This window comes from Cornus florida, unplaced genomic scaffold (assembly GCF_030987335.1).
Source record: "Cornus florida cultivar Cherokee Brave unplaced genomic scaffold, ASM3098733v1 CherokeeBrave_3.0.0_Hap2_Chr11, whole genome shotgun sequence".
Classification (NCBI taxonomy): Eukaryota; Viridiplantae; Streptophyta; class Magnoliopsida; order Cornales; family Cornaceae; genus Cornus; species Cornus florida.
This window is the reverse complement of record NW_026775581.1, coordinates 82178514-82194741: the sequence shown is the minus strand read 5'-3', so window position 1 is coordinate 82194741 and position 16228 is coordinate 82178514. Positions and strand designations below refer to the sequence as shown.

At 29.9% G+C, this 16228-nt stretch overlaps 1 pseudogene; it reads left to right on the top strand.

The window, feature by feature from the left end:
* The first annotated feature begins 10556 nt into the window (after positions 1–10556).
* Positions 10557–15774, top strand: LOC132286321 (carotenoid dioxygenase carX-like; annotated as a pseudogene).
* The last annotated feature ends 454 nt before the right edge of the window (positions 15775–16228 follow it).

Genomic DNA, 16228 nt, shown 5'->3' with positions numbered 1-16228 from the left:
AAAATATTTATTAATTGATATAAAAAGAATATTATTTTTTATAGATAATTATCACAATATAACCGGGCCGGTCCAGTATTTTAGTATTTATTTATTTATATAAAAAATATTTATTAATTGATATAAAAATAGTTTTTATAAAAATAGTTTCTATAAAACTCTAAAAATTACCTAATAAAATCAATCACAATAAAAAATATAACCGACCCAGCTTAGTTATGATTATGTCATTATCAGAAAAGGACACATGTCATCATTTTATCAATCCAAAAAGCCTATAAATAAAGGTATGGAGGAAGGAGGAAGGTATACAGAAATTGAGAATTTTAAAAATACACAATTTCAGGGTAACATATAGAAACTCTACCAAAGAGTTACAATATTTATTTATTTATATAAAAAAATATTTATTAATTGATATAAAAAGAGTTTTTATCTATACTATTATTAAATGTGTAAAAAGTTTTAGTATTTAAGTATTTATTTATATAAAAAAATTTATTAATTGATATGAAAAGAGTTTTTATAATAAAAAAAACTATAAAACTCTAAAAGCCACCTAATAAAATTTAAATTAACTTATTTATCTATTTATTATTATAAATTTTTTAATTAAAAAATCTAATTAGACAAGAATTATTAATATAAAAAATATTTATTAATTGATATATAAAATAAAATCATTTTTCTAAAACTCAACCAAAAATTTGCTACTATTATGAGTTTCTTAATAAAATTAAATCTAATTAGATAAGAATATTAAAAATAATAATAATAATAATTTCTATAAAAATATATCATAAATTACCTATTTTATTTTCAATAAAACTCTATCACACTAGACAAAGATATATTTAAATAGTTTCTATAAAACTCTAACACAAATTACTTATTTATCTATTTATTATAAGTTTTTTAATAAAAGGAAATCTAATTAGACAAGTATTATAAAATTATTTATTAATTAATATAAAAAGAGGTTTTAAAAGAGTTTCTATAAAACTCTAACACAAATTACCTATCTATCTATTTATTATGAGTTTTTTAATAAAAGAAAATTTAATTAGACAAGAATTATTAATATAAAAAATATTTATTAATTGATATAAAAAGAGTTTCTAATAAACTCTAACACAAATTACCTATTTAATTATTTATTTATTATAAGTTTTTTAGTAAAATAAAATCTAATTAGACAATAATTATTAATATAAAAATATTTTTTAAATGATATAAAAATAAAATAATTTTTTTAAAACACTACAACAAATTACCTTTTATTATGAGTTATTTATTTATTTATTTATTTATAAAAGGTAATCTAATTCGACAAGAATTATTAATATATAAAAATATTTATTAATATATAGAAAGAGTTTTTAAAAGATTTTCTATAAAACTCTAATACGTATTATCTATTTATCTATTCATTATGAGTTTTTTTTAATAAAACAAAATATAATTAAACAAGAATATATCTAAAGAAAATTAAAATTTTCTATAAAATCTACTACAAATTAGCTAACTCTAAAATCTACCTAATAAAATCCACATTAACCTATTTATCTATTTATTATTATGAATTTTTAGTAAAAGAAAATCTAATTAGACAAAAATTATTAATATAAAAAAATTATTAATTGATATATAAAATAAAATTAATTTTCTAAAACTCTTACACAAATTAGCTTTTATTATGAGTTTGTTAATAAAATGAAATCTAATTAGACAATGATATATTTAAATAAAATAAAATAATTTCTATAAAACTCTACCACAAATTACCCCATTTTTTATAAAACTCTACTACCAATTAACTTTTATTATGAGTTTTTAATAAAAGGAAATCTAATTAGACAAATATTATTAATATAAAAAATTATTTATTAATTGATAAAAAAAAGGTTTTCAAATAGTTTTAATGAAACTATAACACAAATTACCTATTTCTCTATTTATTATGAGTTTTTTTTTTAAATAAAAAGTAAATCTAATTAGACAAGAATTATTAATATGAAATATATTTATTAATTGATATAAAAAGAGTTTTTATAAGAGTTTCTATTAAATTCTAATACAAATTACCTATTTATTTATTTATTATAAAATATTTACTAATTGATATAAAAAGGTTTTTATAAAAAAAGTTTCTATAAAACTATAAAATTACCTAATAAAATCAAGAATAATTATTTTTTATGGATAATTATTACAATATAACCTTCCCGACCCAGTTATGTTTATGTCATTATGAAGAGAGGACACATGTCATCATCCTATTAAACCAAGAATCTTATAAATAAAGACATGGAGGAAGGAGGAAGAGGTACAGAAATTGAGAATTGTAGAAATCCAGAATTTCAGAAACTAATTCCGAAGCTCGGCCAAAGAGTTTCAGTATTTATTTATTTATATATAAAAATATTTATTAATTGATATAAAAAAAGGAGTTTAAATGTTTCAGTATTTATTTATTTATTTATGTAAAAAAATATTTATTAATTGATATGAAAAACTCTATAAAACTCAAAAATCTACCTAATAAAATTCAAATTAACCTATTTATTTATTTATTATTATAAATTTTTTAATAAAAGAAAATCTAATTAGACAAGAATTATTAATATAAAAATATTTATTAAATGATATATAAAATAAACTAATTTTTCTAAAACTCTACCACAAATTAGCTTTTATTATAAGTTTCTTAATAAAGTTAAATTTAATTAGACAAGGATATATTTAAAGAAAATAAAATACTTTCTTTAAAACTTTATCAGAAATTACCTACTTTATGTTCAATAAAAATCTATCACATTAGCCAAAGATATATTTAAAGAGTTTTTATAAAACTCTAACACAAAATACCTATTTATATATTTATTATGAGTTTTTTAATAATAGAAAATTTAATTAGACAAGTATTATTAATATAAAAATTATTTATTAATTGCTATAAAAAGAGGTTTTAAAAGAGTTTCTATAAACTCTAACACAAATTAACTATTTATCTATTTATTATGAGTTTTTTTAATAAAAGGAAATCTAATTAGACAAGAATTATTAGTATAAAAAATATATATTAATTGATATAAAAAGAGTTTTTCAAAGAGTTTCTATTAAACTCTAACACAAATTATCTATTTATTTATTATGAGTTTTTTAATTAAAGAAAATCTAATTAGACAAGAATTATTAATATAAAAAATATTTTTTAATTGATATAAAAAATAAAATAATTTTTCTAAAACTCCACCACAAATTACCTTTTATTATGAGCTTTTTTAATAAAGGGTAATCTAATTAGACAAGAATTATTAATATATATAAAAAGAGTTTTTAAAAGATTTTCTATAAAACTCTAACACATATTACTTATTTCTCTATTTATTATGAGTTTTTTTTTTTAATAAAAGAGAATATAATTAAACAAGAATATATTCAAAGAAAATAAAAAATTTCTATAAAATCTATCACAAATTAGTTGTTTTATTTTTTATAAAACTCTATCACATTATTTATTTATTATGAGTTTTTTAATAAAATAAAATCTAATTAGACAAGAATATATTTAAACAAAATAAAATAATTTCTATAAAACTCTACCACAAATTAAAAAAAAATTGCAAAAAAAATTCTATTAGTTACAAAACATTTAGCACGTACATCACATGCCTTTTCCTAGTGTGTGGGTGTAGATATATAAATATATATATAGATAGATAGATGTATAAAAATTAGATATCAATAGAAATTAAAATAAAAAAATAATTATAATAAAATAAGTAAAAAATAACTGGTATGGATATGAGAGACATGTAATCACTCTCTTAAAGTCTTGTAATCTCCTTAAGTGCAAGTATGGATGGCAATGGGTCGGGGTGGGGCGGGGATCTCATTCTCCATCCCCATCTTCGGTTAAATTTTTTACCCCCATCCCCGCCTCCATATCCGTTTAATTTTCAACCCCCTTCCCCATCCCCACCCCGCCCCGCCCCGCCCTGCCACATTAGTCCCCGTCCCCGCCCCCGCCCCGCCCCGCCCCACCCTGCTTAGCATAACATTTTTTAAATTTCAATTCAAGTTCAACAAAATCAACACAATCCTAATATTTTTAAACCTAATAATTTAATAAAGTTTCAGCATAATTATAACAATTTAAAACATGATTAGATGTTTGATGTATAACGATTATGCTTTTTCTCTATGCTGCGAGGGAATAGATCTAGGGTTTCACTTTCAGAAGTGAATATATTATGTATATAGTTATGTAATTTAGTAATATTTTATAATATGTAAGGGTAATTTTATAAAAATGTACTATAAAAGGAGCGAGACGGGGCGGGATTACTCTCCCCCGCCCCCGCCCCATCCCCCGTCAGAGTTTCAAATACAATTCTCATCTCCTCCCCATTTACATAAATGGGTCCCCAAACCCGCCATAAATGGGGTGGGGTGGAGTGGGGTGGGGTGGAGACCTGCCGAGTATGAAAATTTTGCCATCCCTAAGTGCAAACGGACCATTACATCCTCCCCATTTATATAAATGGGTCTCTAAACCCGCCATAAACAGGGTGGGGCGAGGCGGGGCGGGGACCCGCCGAGTATAGAAATTTTGCCATCCCTAAGTACAAGCATACCATTACAGTTCTAAAATATAACCCATATTGGTTAGTGAACTTTTATAGACACATTCACAAAAAGACAATATTGTATCAATCTTTTGGCGTTGTACCAATCTTTTGGCGAAGTTGTCCCAAATTTAATATGAAAATACTCTTCAAGTATAATAATATCTCAAAATCAAGGAAGATGTATGAGATATAGAGTAGGTTTTTTCAAAGTAGGTTCACAAACTCGCATAACTCAAAGAGCGTCTTACACAAAGTGTAGTACAAGTCATTATTTATATACTTACAACATGTAATGTTTATATATCATTATTATAGAAATTAAAATGATGTAATGATGGGAATAAATATAATAATAATAATAATACTTAATAATATTTATGATTTATAATAATGATACTTGAATAATAATATTTATACTTTTATTTTAAAAAATTCAACAAAAAAATACTTTTAGAATCCAAGTCAAACACCAGAAAATAGAACGGAAAAAAAAAAAAATTACTCTACATGTAAAATATTTTACAGAATAAATATATAAAAAAAAAAAAAAAAATTGAATTGGTTGGACCATTTAAATTTTGGAATCACACAATTCACTCACCCCTGAGTGGAGGGCATGAGGGTATTAAAGACTTTTCCTAAGGAGCATCTTCTTTCTTTGTTATTTAATTGTCACTTTAATATGTGGTTCTTTTGCATGCACATACTAAAATTAAAATAAACATACATGTCATACATGATCACGAGAAATATAGCATCTTTACAGGCAGAGTATTTTTTTATGCCATTTTGTTAGTATCTCATTACAAGTATTAGCTGGGGTTTTTTTAATCCTATTTATGTGTTGTATTAGGATTACAGATAAAAGAATATAATTTAGGTTTTTTTTTTTTTTTTTTATAAATAAAACCTTAAAAATAAAATCAAATTTTGTTTTCGTTCTTACCTTAATTTATATGATGAGTCAGACACATGAATTTTCTTTTTTTATTCTTTCTTATTATACATTATGTCTTCTTCTAAATTTATTTTTTATTTTTTATTTTTAATTACTTCATTTCATGTAACCTTTGATCAATTATTTTATTTCGCGGAAGCTGTGATTAATCAGAGTCTATTTATTTTCTGGACTCCAGCACATTGTGGTGGTGATGATGTGATAAGGAGACATTGGCCTCAAATATTATAGGCCAGTTTGACAAATTTTTAGTGAAAGCACTCTGGCTTTAGTCAAAGCAGTTCCAAGAGGTAATTCAACATTGTTTGGCTTTAGTCCTTGTTTGTATGTGCATGGAAAATGATGAGAATAAATCGCAAAATTTGATTAGAATCAACTGAGAGGTATGCTTAACTGCAACATGATATAAGAGAAATAAGGCAAAAGTGCAAAAAAACCCACTTGAACTATTACAAATCGGTATTTTATCTCCTTGAATTACAAAAATAAAGAAGTCAGTACGCAACTATCACAAATCGTGCAAATTAACCCTTAAAACTCAATTCCGGTCACTTTCCGGCCCACAAGGTCAGCACGTGACTGTCATTTTCTTTTAATTCCGTAATTGCCCTGAAATATTACAGTTGTAGCCCTTTGACATATATGTATACATGTGAATATATATGTGTGTGTGTGTAGGGGGCTGTTGTTGCTACTCGGGGCAACCTCATCGCTGATGTGCCTGTACCCGCTTCAACACCGCCATTAAAGCATTGGAAATTGGGGGTTCCACGGTAGAGGTGGTGGTTTAGGCGGTGGGGAGTTGGTCGAGGGCCACGCTGAAGTAGAGCTCCAGAGCCCGGCACTGAAGAGGGTGAGAAGAATTAGGATGGGATCGAATACAAGCTTGTCGGAGGAAGCCAGATGGAGATGCCAGAAGAGTCGCCGCTACGTGAAGCGACATCGTCTGGCCAGGATTACGATGGCTGGCTTCGGCGATCGAGTGGTTCAGTATACTCGCTGCCTTCGGCGTTTGGGTTTGCTAGGTCATACTTGATCCCGCTCTCATCTTACTGTAGAGAAACAAACAATCTGAAAAGCCTTTTTTTCAGCTCACAATTGAAGTTCTTTTGAATCTCTGATAAACCCCAGAATTAGAACTGAATCCAAGTTAACTTTCTTCGGATCTTTGAGCTCCGATGACCGGCAAATCCAAAGCAACCAAGAAATGGCACGATTATCTTCAAATTGGGTTTTCAGATACCCATTATAAAAAATAAACTTTAAAATTCTCTCCCGACATTAATCAATTCTCAGCAGCCTCAAAAGTGTGGGATCTACTCTCTCTCTCTTAGAGATCGATAAAAGCTAAGACACAGTCACTTTCTTGTTCAACCACCAATAGTATGTATCCAAGAACCAGATGAGGAAATGGTAAGAAATGTAACAGAAAATATAAAAACAAAACCAACTTTTTCAGATATATATTACAAATTACATACAAATAAAGCCAAGTGTGACAAACCAGTTTAAAATTAAGATTACGGCAAATGCTCCTTTTATTCTAGAGAGTGAAGCAAAGAGAAACTAGTTTAAAATCATGATTATGGCAAATGCTCCTTTTATTCTAGATAGAGAAACAAAGAGAGAAAGAGACGATTATGGCAAATGTTACTTTTTGTGTCCTTTTTTTTATTATAATTTTTGTTTAATATTCTCGTCTCAATACAATAGGTATAATGGAGAGAGAAGCAGATTCAAAAGCCTCATTTCCCTTTCTAACTTTCTCTCTTATTATTTATTTTCATCTCCATGCAAGAGGTATAATGGATAGAGAAGCAGATGCATGAGTTTCATTTCTCTCTCTAACTTTCTCTCTCTTATTATTTATTTTTATATATATTTTTTTCTTAACTACAATGGGTAGTTTTGTAAATCTACATTAAGGTCGGCCGGAATTGAGTTTTAGGGGTTAATTTGCACGATTTGTGATAGTTGTGTACTGACTTGTACATTTTTGTAATCTATAAGAATAAAATACCGATTTGTGATAGTTCAGGGGAGTGTTTTGCACTTTTGCCCAAGAATAACTTAAAATAAAGACTCTGGGGTTGTGATTACTTTTTGCCAAACAAAGTATGAAAAGACAGAAATTTGCCACAATTGAGTGATGCTGAAAGCTGACACTTCAACCTTCTTGTATTTATCTGTGCAAGAATTTTCCATTCATCCAAACAGGTCTGATGCTTTTCAATTTTGACTTCTTTATGTTTGTTCAAAATTGGGTATTATTATAGCTTCTTTTTTTTATTCTAAGTTTCCCTTGTAGGTAATTTGTTGCAATTTTGTTAAAGAAATATGAACATTGCCAATGACTTGTATGGACTCGGTATCTTTTGCACTCATTTCTATATTGTATTTTGTCATACCCATCCAACAACTTATTTTGTGAGTAAGATATCTCAGCATAGGTTTTTTATTTTTTATTTTTTTGGGGTAAAAGGATAAGCTTATCGTAGCATTGTTGATATGATTCAATCAAAAAATTATTCGTACATTTGTGATTTTTTATTTTTTTAACACTTTTATATTCAATCACATAATTGCAGTCAGTGAGGTAAGTCTGTCCAGTAAAATGGACCACACACATTAATCTTTGCAGCTTACCCGACCCAAGAAAGGTTTCTCTCCACACTGCAAAACGATTCCCTCTCTCTTACTTTCTCGACAGCCAATCAAACCTTCACACTCCGATGTTCTAATCCATAGCAGTAGGTGCATCATTCAAGCGATTCTGTTTCACTTCCTGTTGATGAATTCAGTTGATACTAGTGATTGCAATCTATGGATTGGGGTTCCAACGACCTCTAGCCGACTCATTTATTCCTTTCTCATTCCTACCTCCGGGAAAATAACAGGCGACCTGATCTCCGACGAGGTCACCGCCGGTCGGATCATGGATATACCGCCTTTGAGAAAGTCCAAGAAATTTTCGGACTGGGAATCCCAACAGAGGATGAAGATTAGGGTTTTGAAAAGGAGGTTGGGTAGCAAGAATTATTCTAAAACTTATTTGATTCATTTTTATATTATATAATTTTTATGTAGTAGTATGAGATATGTGTTAATTTTTTATTGTGCTAAGTCAGCAAGTATTGTCCTTCAAAATATTCGTCGTCTCCCCAACCTCAATTCAACCAAAATGAAGGTATTGTTGACCTAAAAATTATATATATATATAGAGAGAGAGAGAGAGATTGTCTGTAAGAAACAAAATTCATTAGCATCTAAGTAAGCCAAAGATGCTATTTGATAGCATCGGAAAAATACAAAGACTAAGACTTACATAATTTACTTCATAAGTTTGATGTTAGATGAGATTCTGTACCTTTGTCATGTGGTGCATATAGATCGTTCAGTGCAATACATTATATTGTAGTGCAATATGTACATAAAAAAATATTCTTGTTATAGAAGCGATGTCACGTGGTTGAATTTCTACTCCCGAAGCAAAGTCCATTAGCATCTCCAAATGACAATAACACTACTGCAATATCAATAAGGATTAAGTGCAAAAAGTTATACAAAAAAATGTGCAAGAAACACTCTCACTAAAAAAAATACATATAGCTCCTTATATTATCAACATTTGGAGCAAATTACCCCCATGACCAATTTTGACAAAAAATGCTCTTAAAACCCCAAAATACCCTTTTTAAAAGACCGTAATACCCCTCACAGAGTTGTACATGTTTGGATGCCTATATTTTTTACAATAACTATTTTTTCTCTCTCAACAACATTTACACATTCTCTCTGATTCATATCTATTTCTCTCTTTACAAATCTCTCTCCGTTCTCTCTTTATTATTCTCTCTCATTTGTGTATATATATAAAAAAGAGAATTTGAACAATAAGAAGTTCTGAGGGACTGGAAGGATCATTAATCAGAACCCAAAAATCACAACAAAACGCATCGGTAGCTTCCAATATTTTATATATATATATATATATATTTGTATGTATTTTTATATGAAGGCAAGAACCGGTTTGGAATCGGTAACTTGCTTGGCAATTTCGCGAGTGGAGTTTAAAGGTAGCGACGGGGGTGTGGACAAATCGCATATGGTGGTCGGTTGGCATGGTCGCCGTTTGGGTCATATCTGAATAGGACCCATATGGTGGTGGGTTATCGCTGATGTGGGTTTTGGAGGTAGCATTATTTTGGTGGGTTTTGTCATCATTGATAGTGTTGAGAGAAACCTTGATGGTCTTGTTTTGGCGGAAGGGGATGGGGGTGGTTAGTTCGCCTATCGTGCAGGCGGCGGCAGCGTCGTTTGTTATGGGTCTGAAATTGAGACTCAATTTGTGTTTGTATTCAGTTTACTCATTTTTTGTTTTGTATATGTGGTTTATTTTACGTAGTACTTGATTTGGAGAGAGAGAGAGTGTGGTGGTCCAACTGGAGAAAGAGGGGACTGTGGAGAGGGGTGGTACTCCAGTTAAGGGAGATGAAGACACACAATGTAAATTGTGTTATATAAGATGTATATAAAATATAAAATTAGTTATATATGTGTAATAATTGTGATTAAATTACTAATATTTCAGTTTAGTAACATTGTTGTGGTGGTGGTGGTTGACTGGAATTTCTAGCCGGAGAGGATGGTGTGGAGAAATTTTGAAGATTCAAGTCTGAAGATGAATATGGCACTGACGAGTTTGAAAAAAAAAGTCAATTGCAATTTGGAGTGATGAATGTTTTTTTTGGACATTTTACTTTTTTATTGATTTTAATTTTAATTTTTTTATTTTGTTGTAAGGGTATTTTAGATATTTTAAACACTAAAATATAGTGGTGTTTTTTGAACTACTGGGGTCCATTTGCACATTTTGTATATAATAAGGGGTTCTTTGCACTTAACTCTATTAATAATATCTATATATATATATATATATATATATATATTTTGTTACGGCAGAGGATCCACCTGTGAAGTAAAGTCAATTAGCATCTCCAAATGACAATACCACTACTGTAATAAACTTATAAAAAGTATATTTTTTTATAGGATTAGGACAACTACAACACGAATTGTTACGGCAGACGATCCGTTACACACACACGAATTGTTACGGCAGATGAGAGAGAGAGAGAGGCGAGAGAGAGACATTTCAACTTGTGAATTTCAAGTGAATTGCTCTGTCCACAAGCCTTCCATCTCACGCAGAGTTGATCACTTCAAGACCTCACTCTGAGAGAGAGACAGAGATGGCCATTCCGACTTGTGCATTTCATGCGAATTGCTGTGTCCAGAGGCCCTCCATCTCACACAGAGTTGATCACTTCAAGACCTCTCTCTTCTCTGTTTTCAAGGTTATTATATCTCTCACTCTCTTTATATATATATATATATATATATATCTTTCTCTGTGGTATGATGCAAGCCCACTAAAATGCGTAGCTTTTAATTCACGTTTCAACAAGTTAAATCTTCACTAACGCAAGTACGCAGATTTTTATAAGCTAATGTCCAAACTTAATTATTAGAGTTGCCTACTTTACAGCCATATTTGGACATGTAAAACCATATTCTCTAAATTAAATTATCAGAGTCTGCTAAAACAAATTCATTTCATGTTCAATTTCAATCTTATCTGCTTAATTTTAGCTTCATTGTGGCACATTCTCTCTCTCTCACTCTCACTCTCGTTTGTTTCTTTGTTTGTTTGTTCTGTTTTGTTTTGTTGATAATGACAATAAATTAAGCTAGCTTTATCAAACTAGCAACATACTGGAACTAGAGCCATGTTAAACTGAAAACAATGTAATTTTTTTTTACAAGTGCATACCTGATATACTTTTGGTTACAATGAGCAGCCATTAATGAAAGAGTTGCAGCAAGATCCTCTGCAAATCAGTGTTTCTGAAATCATTAAGAACACATCTGTGACGTTGTTAGATGCCTTTGCTGATTTGGTGTTCGAATTCAATGATCAACCATTGCTCCCATCTCAGGTACCATTGTAATGCACTAATCTTTCATGCTAATGCAAATTAAATACAAAGAGAAGGTAATTTTGATTGATTAGTTGTTAATCATATCTACCTACTTACAGAGTAACTTTGCTCCGGTTGAAGAGTTGGGAAAAGCTGTTCTTGTTACCAACATTGAAGGGAGGATTCCAGATGATTTTCCAGAGGGTGTTTACTTAAGAAATGGTACATGATATCCTTTAAACGTCATAGTTTAACATGCAAAATTGTTATTTTCCATAACTAGTAGGATATGGTAAATTTTAATCTTCAAACTATTTGGATTATTACTTTTTGATTGCTTGTTTGAAAAGTGTTATGAAAACACAATTGTGAAGGCATATAATGAATTGACTAGGAGGTAACTAATCATTTGATGGAAAAATAAAATAAAAAATTTAACATGAGCTAACATCGATATTGAATATATACAAAATCTAGCAATTGTAACCTACCCCTAGTGGCATTATATAGTGGGCTAAATATTTAAATTACAATTGGCTGGAATGTAATTAGTGTAACTTTACGATAAGTGTAACCTATAAAGCAATTCTTTCGGCCTTTTGTTCCATCTTATCATGACAGAGTCCTTTTGGATTTAGTGTTGCTCTCTAACTCGTCATTTAATGATGCCCAATTGTTGGCAGTAAAAGTGCCAAACAAGGAGGCATTTTTTTATTATAAATCACAAAAAATTATCAGTAAATGAATGTTATTATTTGAATTTACAGAACACAATGATGAAAAGGGAGGCAACTTTGTTCGTGAGGCAGAAAGAAAGCATAAAAAAATGATAGAAAAATGAAATACATGAATTTGCTAGGAGGTGAACTAAAAAAAATGATGATAAATAAATTAACATGGGCGAACATCGATTTTGATATATACAATTTCTAAACCGACCTGCTATTTTAAAACAAATTGGCTGGAATATAATTATTCTAAGTTTCGGTTAAGTTTGTCCTACATAAGAAGTGTCGGATTTTTTTTCCATTTGATCATGACAAAGTTCTTTTCAATTCACTTAGAAAATATAAATGAATTTGTTGTTATGGTGACAGAACACGAACCGTTAGTATGGCTCTCTATCTCATGATTTGTTGATGCCCAATTTTTTGCTGTAAACAAGGCCACCCTTTTGATTATGAATTCCAAATAATGACAATAAATTATTTATAAATTTGCAGCGCAAGTTAAAATGTTAACTTGTGAATTGTACTGTATTTGCAGGCGCAAACCCTCTTTTTGAAGGACTAAAATCAACCATTTCTATGTTTGGAAGATCAAGTCACACTTGGGTGGAAGGAGAAGGAATGCTTCATGCTTTGTATTTTAATAACGATAGCAGTGGAAGCTGGACTGTCTTCTATAACAACAAACATGTTCATACCGAGACATTCAAGTTAGAAAGACAAAGAAATGAACCATCTTTTCTTCCAGCAATAGAAGGGGATGCACTGGCTATTTTGTCAGCTCATCTGCTAAATATGGTGAGCAGTTTCTCCCAATAATGTCTAGCCTTATTCGAATTAAACAATGGCATATATATATATATATATATATATATTTTATTTGACCCTGTAGTCGTCTTTGATTCTAAACAAGTATAATGTGCAGTCTGCAGAAACAATATTTGGCCAAATATCTGTAATTTGGACAGACTAACGACATTTGCCAAGTTTTGGCAAAAAACAAAAAACCCTGCTATTTATTTTAAATATATATATATATATATGTTTCAGGCTATGCTATATTCTACCAAAGATAAGTTAAGTACATAGAAATGGAAATTTAAGACATTCCATACTCTATTATTTATTCTGGAATATTTCAGCTAAGATTTGTCAAAGTAAACAAAGACTTTAGCAACACCAATGTTTTAATGCATTCGGGGAAGTTATACGCAGTTGCTGAGAATGATTTGCCTCAAGAGATAGACATCCTTACACTGGAAACTTTAGGCAATTGGGATGTCAATGGAGCTTGGAATCGACCATTCACTGCCCACCCGAAGGTACTTAATTCAGTAAGCTATACAATAATATTGTACCTTTGATTTGAAATCAAACAACTTAATGATTTTGCTATTCTACGTGCAGAAAGCTCCAGGTACTGGGGAGATGGTCTTAATGGGGGTTGATGCGAAGAAACCTTACTTTGAATTGGGAGTGATTTCAGGTATATTCTTATGGTGTTTTAGTGAAAGAGAAACATTTTCAAACAAGATCAAAGAGACCCACTCTGTAACACTTGTTTACATTCTAATGTCTTTTGATTTCCTCTCTCTTTTTCAGCTGACGGAAAGAAATTAGTACATAAAGTGGATCTCAAATTCAACAGGTGTACCCTTTGCCATGACATAGGTGTTACACAGAGGTAAATTAATAATCCCGTGTCTTTGCCTCTGGAGATTTCCATCAATTTTAATTCAACTTATTTAGTATGGTTTTATGGTTGGAAGGTATAATGTGATCATAGATTTTACACTAACTATAGACATAAACCGACTCATTAAAGGAGGCCCGTGAGTACATGTTCTTGAAATCCTTTCTAGAAGAACTTTAAAATAAGGTTTCAATATATTGCTTGAAATGTTCACACTAATATGCAGATTGATGAGGTATGATAAGGAAGGGTACGCAAGGATTGGGGTAATGCCTCGTTACGGCAATGCAGAATCAGTTCAGTGGTTTGAGGTGGAACCAAGTTGTGTACTTCACATTCTCAACTGTTATGACGATGGTGATGAGGTAAATGGCAAGAACAGTACACAGTACAAATTATCTTTTTTTGAGCAGTCCATCATACCTTTGAATAGAAGAATTCGAACCAATAATTAATTCACATTTTGAAAATTGTTTTTATGATGAAGAAAAGGTTGTAGTGTTGGGATTTAGAGCTCGTGGATCAATCATACCAGGACCTGATCTTGGTTTGAACAAATTTGAGTGGTTTTCGAGAGGTTTTAAGCCTGTAAGTTCAGTTGGAGACGAAGATGACAGTTTGACAAAAGACGGATTATTCTTTTGTCGTTGTTGTGAATGGAGATTAAATATGCTAAATGGAGAGGTCAAGGGAAAGTATCTCACCGGAACCGAATTTTCCATGGATATCCTATGATTAGTGAAAATTTTACGGGTGTTGAAAACAAATATGGTTACACTCAGGTTGCTGACTCTAGTGCAAGCTCTGCCTCAGGTAATTAAGAAACAATAACCTTTGAGAAAAACCCTATTACTCTTATAATTTAAATTATGAATTGCTTGACTTAAAATAGTCTGTTGATTGGATAGTTTAGGCATGGCCAAGTATGGTGGACTAGCCAAGCTTTACTTGGGAGAACCAGAGCACAGATTTTATCAGGTAATAGATTTCTTGCTCATTTTTAATTTTTTTTTCTACTATGTTTCCTGCATGTTTGATTGTGCTGAACACTTTGATATGTGATGCAGGGAAAGAGACAACACGAAAACTTCATAAAGGTTGAATATCATAAATTTGAGAAGAACACTTTCTGCTCTGGAGCTATGTTTGTCCCTAAATGTGGAGGTTCCAAGGAAGACGATGGTTGGATCATCTCTTTCGTTCAGAATGAAGATACTGGTATATCTCAGGTAATTCATTCTTATCATCAACAAATATTGTTGTTTTTAACTTTTCATGTTAATCTAGATTTATATTGATCTACAACATTTGTTGCAGGTTTATATAATTGATACAAAGAACTTTACAAGTGGGCCAGTTGCCAAAATTATGCTTCCGTGTAGAGTGCCATATGGTTTCCATGGAGCTTTCATGTCAAATGCCCTTTCAACAATAACAGGATCAGAAGCTTTGTGAAATCAAGATATTGTATAAAATATAGTCAATATTTACATAATGTTATTTCCTTAATCCTTCTTGTCCTACTGTACTTTATGTAATTGTATGTAAATTTCTATGGAGAGATACGGTTTCTGTAATGGTTTTTCTTTTTAATTATTTTTATTTATATATTTTTTTAAAGTTACGCTGTTTTGATAAGGTCTATTAAATTTTGTCAGTTGTAAGGCAGGATCATGATTCACGATCCTGATGTGAAATTGAAAAGAATATTTTCCTACACTTGCTATTATAATTCTAATTTTTATCAATAAGAATTGAACCTTTTATACAACTTCTCTTATAGGTGAGTAGTTCACTGGGTCTTTCCAAGAGCGCGCATACATTATGTATAAATTTTGAACTAAATCTTTTCTAATTTCAAATCAATTTGGTGCTTCCAAATAAAACAAATATATGTATAATAGGATAAATTACAACAAAATTGAAATGAGATATGTAGGTCTCTCCAAGAGCACACATTATCATATGATCAGTGATACTATTAATATAAGAAATAAAGTTAAATAAAAAAAATTATTGTAACATAATATAATCACATATTATATATAATTAAAATATAATAAATAAATAAATAATTACAATAACTTATTTTTATTAGAATATCGTTAACATCAATTTTTATTAGTCAATGAAAGCTAAACTCTGAAGGAGCAAAGTGGGTATGTGTTAATTTCTTGCAAATGATCAAAAAGGAAAAAGAAAAAAAATAGAAAAAAAAAAAAAAAAAAAAAAAA